Source organism: Pantherophis guttatus, chromosome 6, assembly GCF_059756535.1.
Source record: "Pantherophis guttatus breed Tessera chromosome 6, ASM5975653v1, whole genome shotgun sequence".
Taxonomy (NCBI): domain Eukaryota; kingdom Metazoa; phylum Chordata; class Lepidosauria; order Squamata; family Colubridae; genus Pantherophis; species Pantherophis guttatus.
The window spans coordinates 103,694,305-103,700,073 of NC_142068.1; the positions used below are offsets into that span (position 1 = coordinate 103,694,305).

At 43.1% G+C, this 5,769-nt stretch overlaps 1 long non-coding RNA gene across 1 annotated transcript; it reads left to right on the plus strand.

Moving 5' to 3' along the window:
* The first annotated feature begins 3,428 nt into the window (after positions 1-3,428).
* On the plus strand, positions 3,429-5,420 carry LOC117667819 (uncharacterized). Its single transcript, XR_004592152.3, has 2 exons — positions 3,429-3,718; positions 5,131-5,420. It is a non-coding gene; the product is annotated as an uncharacterized LOC117667819 (long non-coding RNA).
* The last annotated feature ends 349 nt before the right edge of the window (positions 5,421-5,769 follow it).

Consider the following 5,769-nt stretch of genomic DNA (forward strand, 5'->3'; position numbering starts at 1 on the left):
AATGAAAGCTTCTTCCTGCTTCTGTGGAAGGGAAGATTGGCCACCAGGGAAGTGAGTGGTCAGGAGAAGGACTGGATGCTTCCTTTCCTCCCTGGCTTAGCTCTCAATGGTCATTGCTGATGTGCTCCTTGATCCTTGCCTCCTGCAGTGACATCACTCTGACTTCACAATGTCCAGGGTGAATGTAGGGACAGGAATAAACACTTTGAAATGATCCAGGATTTCCCAACCACTCTTTCCTAGATGCCTGAGTACTTAGTAGCCAGCTTCAGTTTTTCTAATAGTTCCCATTGGATCTTTTTGTGTACCATGGCAGTGAGGAATTGGGCCATCTCTCTCCTTGAAGGAATCCCTGATTTCTCCAGAAAACTGATTCAGAGGCAAATAGTTGCATTTAGAGGCATAGCTTGGGTAAGGAGGAGATTTGGAAAGGAGATTTGGGGATGGGCTGTACAAGAGGAGGAAATGGAAACTGATTGAAAGTAAGTCAGAAGAAAACCAATGGGGTGAACCAGCTCTAAACTCAATTTGGGGAAAATTCCTGACTTTTTTTTTTTATTGGATAGGAAGATCTAAGAAAATGGGCCTTCCCTATAGAAGACACTTTGGGTGAATGTGGAGAAGAAGACTCTTATCAAAGTTCACCCCAAATCCCAACCATTGCCCTTTCCATCCCATACCCAGGCCTGAATCCCAACCAAATGGGGACCAGACAATCCACTTTAAACAGGGTCCTCTGAAACTGGTGAGTGACCACCTTCTCCACAACCTTCCCTACAAAAATAAGAGATTGGATACTAAATGGAATTTGCCTTTATGATGGGGTCTAACAGTTGCTTCTTAAAGAGGGGGAAAACCAAGGCCTCCTTAAGAGATATAGCAATGATTCTCTCACACACAGATGGACTTCTTCTAGCTCCATCTTCACTGCTGGGTCAGGCCCCAGTAAATGCAGACTTCCTGCCCCCACTCTTCTCTCTCTCCCCTCTGCTTCTCTCATGCACATTTAGACTTCCCACAGTTCAGTATTATCCCATCTAACAAACTGAAGCTTCATGGCCTTCCTGGCCATAGCTACTATCTGCTATTTGAATAGGAACTGAGAGTCCAAGAAGACACCACATTGCAAGTAGTCTCAAGCATGGCAGTGCAATCTCATGCAGGACCAAAGCGAGAAAGACCTCAGTACTGAATGGACCAATCATCCACAGTTGCTTAGTTTTGCTAGGATTCAAACTGAGATTGTTCCTCCCCATCCAACAGCCTTCAGGCACTGGGACAAAATCTTGAGACTATTGCTTGGTCAATCAATGCTTGTAGAACTGAATGTAATCAGCATATAGTTGACATCTGAGCTAGAACTGAGAAGGTCTCACCTCAGTTCTAGAAGGCACCTAAAGAAATAGGAGTTTGGGTTCAATTGCTCCCTTCCAACCAACATGGATTGGAGCCACCTTCAGAGAAAGGAGAGAAGCACATAACACATTGTGCCCATTCTTATTACCCCAGCCAGTCAAGGGTTTACCATGGGTGATGGCATCCTTCCCACACCAGCTGAGAAGCGTGAACACATAATTCACAAGACAAACGCAGAAGACAAAATTTGCTGGCTTCAACTAGTTGTCAGACAACCCTCCTGTAGAGTTGAAATTACCCTAACATCCTGAGAGAACCTCCTACCTATTTTTAAGATCTATGGGAGAAATTAGTTTTTTTGGCATGGGTGGGATTATGGCAGTGCTTCCATCCTTGTCTTCCTTGACTCAATGGTGATTGGGGAGGGGAGATCCTTTTTTATGTGAGATGCCACAGGGGTCAGTGCTGCCCCCTCCCTTGTTTGACATCTACATGAGACCCCAGGTAAGCTCATCCATCACCATGTGGTGAGGTATCTTTAATATGCTAATGACACCCAATTGCAGATCTTTGCTTCTGGTAAATTAAGTGATGCTGTGCATGTCCTGTCCGGCTGTCTGGAGTCTATGAGAATCTGTATGGGGGAAAAAACAGGTTTCAGTTGAACCTCAGTAAGACTGACCCAGAGATGCTTTTTTCAAGAGGCAACTGGACTTTCTGGTTTTTCTTTGAAGATGTTTCAATTCTCACCCAAGGAGCTTCTTCAACTTCTTCGCAAGACTGAGTGACTTTGAGTTTGGAGGTCCTCTAGTTCTAGGACCACACCACCATCTTTGGTGCTAGATGGGGTTGCACTGCCCGATTTTCACAACTTTGTTCATGTGTCAATTGCACCCATTTCCTGGATGAAGGATGCTCTGGTCACCCTCTGGTTGGACTACTGTAATGCATTCTATATGGGGCCGCCCTTGAAGACCATCCAGAAACTTCAACTTTCTAAATCTTTTTAGTAATTATTACATGAAGCTTTTAAGCAATGATTGCCTTCTTTATTTGCACCTTTTACTGGGATGTTATACGTAGTAGCACACAGGCCAAACTCCATATTGTGTGCAGGTGTTCACTTTCAGGTAGGTCAAAAACTTAAGTTGACTTTGACTCTCAAGACCATGTGTTCTTTGGATTAGCTACTAGGGACACAAGCATGTTTTCCCCTATCTGATGTGCAAACAACATCTATTGCTCAGTGGGTAGGACAGTAGCTTTTCCTTGCAATTATCAGAAGAACAGTAATTCTTAATGTAAAGAATTAGTTATTCTCCCTGTGGATTTCGACCCACAAAAATCTTCCAAGCTAAAAAAAATGGCTTCTCCCAGTGGTGAAGGACTTTACTTTGTCTTCCAAAGAGCTAACTCCAGGGTTCGGTGAGATTCAGCTGGTCTTTGTCTCAGAGCCAAACACAAGCAAGAGAAAGCATGATTGATTTTAGAGTAGTTTATTGATTGATTCATCTTGCAGCTTAGTCTTATCATTAAAATAGAATAAAATACAGCATATAGTCTAATTTCAGAATGAGATAGATAGGAGGGAATAAAGTGATAAAATACAAATGTGTTAATGAAAAGAGGCATCAGATAAATTTACTCTGAGGACATCCAGGCAGCCTCAACTGTGTAAATCTGGTGAGATTTCCAAGGGCTGCCTGCAGTTCTGCTTCTGCACAGAAACCTTGATTTCTGATCTAGGAGGGAAGGTGAGAAGAAGAATGGCTGGGCTGCCTCTCCTGCTGCTGCTCCTCTGGCTCTAATCCCCCAAATGATTGGGGAGGAAGAGGAGCAAGTGGGGAGGATTTCAGCCAAATGAAGGAGAACGGAGGGGGATAAAAGGATTTGGGATAAGGACAGCCAGGCTTTTCTCCTTTCTCAGAAATCCATCCAAATTGAATCAAGGAGCATCCTTTAAAAAATGCCAAAACAGCTCAGTGAAACTTGTGACTTTCTGTTCCAAGGACACACAAAAAAGGCAAAGCACACAAAATATAATGTTCCCCATTATTTTTCTCACTATAGATTCATACCCAAGAATTACCAGCAGTTCCTGGCCTTGATGTTTGCAGTCAGAGAGGTCAACAAGGATCTGGTTCTCCTGCCCAACATCATCCTTGGCTTCCGTATCTATCAGAATAGCCAGATTCAGAGGGAGTTTTCCTTATACAGCCTCTTCCTGCTCTCCAGACGAGGCTGAATGGTTCCAGGTTATGAATGTGACAGGATGGACCCCCTGCTCTCTGTCATTGGGGGTGACAACCCCAAATCCTCAAGGCAGATGGCCTCCATCTTCAGCATCTTCAGGGTCCCACAGGTAAGGGGCCTCAATGGATACAGTATGGAGTAGACAAACACACAGAAGCCAAGGATGAAAGCAAAGTTGTTGCCAGGGTGGGGTGGGGGATATCAGGGATACACGACTTACCGTATTTTCTGGCGTATAAGATGACTTTTTAACACATGAAAATCTTCTCAAAAGTCGGGGGTCGTCTTATACGCCAGGTGTCGTTCTCCTGTAACCAGGCAGACCAGCCCGAAAGGCTCTGACGAGCCTTAAATGGCTCTGGCAATCCAAGCTCTGACGATCCCAGCTGAGTTGCCTGCTAATCAGGCAACGCAGCTGGGATCGTCAGAGCCATGTAAAAGGAAAAAAGTTTTCCCCCTCCAGCTTGCTTACCTTAGCTGCTTGCCTTGCTTCGCTTGCCTGAATCCATTCCATCAGCAAGCCACTCCCTTCCTGCAATCAAGCAGGTAGGGAGTTGTGGACTTCAACTCCCAAAATTCCTCAGCCAGCAAAGCAAAGCTGGCTGAGGAATTCTGGGAGCTGAAGTCTACAAGTCTTTAAGTTGCCAAGGTTGGAGACCCCTGTTCTATTGGGTAAGTTTTTTTCCCCTTTGGGAGCTTTAAAAAAAATAGTTAATTGGGGTTTTTTTTAGTTGTTCTTTTTTAGACCTAGCCATTTAAAGTTTAGGAAGTTTTAAATTTAGTTTTCATATAAAAATAAAAATAAAATAAAATAAAATAATATTTGTGCAGCTTTCTGAGATTTAGTGTGTTTCTGTAGTGTTTCACTCTAACTACACAAACACACAAAATCTCACAAAGCTGTATGTGGAATTTTGTGTGTGTAAAGTGTGAAAGTTGTTTTTTGGGGCTTTTTGTGGCTGTGTGAGGTTCCTGCTTGTTGCAGGGGCCATTTTGGGTCTAGCACAGCTGCTTTTACATTGTGGGTGAGCCAGTTGATGTTTTTTTAATTTTTATTTGGTGTGCGTTGGAAGAGGGGTAGTCTTATACGGTGAGTATAGCCCAAACCCTATATTTTAACAGGAAAAATAGGGGGTCGTCTTATACACCCAGTCGTCTTATACGCCGGAAAATACGGTAAATAATCCATCCTATTTTTGAATTGATTTCTGGATTGCACATGTCAAGATACATTTTTATATAACCACAAAGCAATATTGATATAATTCTGAAAGAATTTTATAGAAGATTATCATCTTTTTTCACCTTTCAGTGCAGTTTATTCTCTGTATCAGGTTTGTTCCCTTGACTTCTGATCTATCACAACCAAGCAAAACAGGTACTGTAACTGGTGGCTCTTCCTAAGAAGGGAGGAAGGTGAAGCCTGCCACTCAAAGTGGATGAACCTGACTGGTGGGGCAATAAACTACACAGTGGGGACCCTTAAAATCAGCATTAAAATGTACTTCTCATTTTCTCCAGCTCGGAGTTGGCTTTGAGTTCGCACAGGAAGGCAGAAGAGTTTATCCTTTCTTCCTTCAGGATTAATCCCAAGGAATTTCCTCAGTACGTAGGTATAGTCCAGCTGCTCCTGTATTTCCAGTGGAACTGGGTTGGGCTGGTGGCTCCTGAAAATGACGATGGAGAACTTTTCATCTCATCCCTGATGCTAATGTTTAAGGAGAAGGAGATCTGCCTGGCCTTCACGCAAATGATGAAACTTGATTTTTATGCTATTTCAGATTCGAAATTAAACCATATTTTGAACACTTGGTCTATAGGTGAAGTGATTATTTTGTTTGCAGATTCCAGTACTATTTCAAATGTACAGGCAGTTGTGTTTGTTTATGAAAAATGGAGAAATGCATCATTTTGCAAAGTTTGGATCTTTACATCCAGTTGGAAATTTAATGTGATGAACTCTCAATATATATTGTCACTTATAAAGCCCTTCCATGGGGCTTTGCATTTTAGGCACCACACCGGGGATGTCTCAGAATTCAGCCGTTTTCTCATGTCTTTAGACCCTTTGAAGTCCCATGACGGGACTTCTTTCTCCCTCCATGGTGGGAACAGGTCTTTGGCTGCAAGATCCACAAACCAGGCAAGACCCCTCAAAAG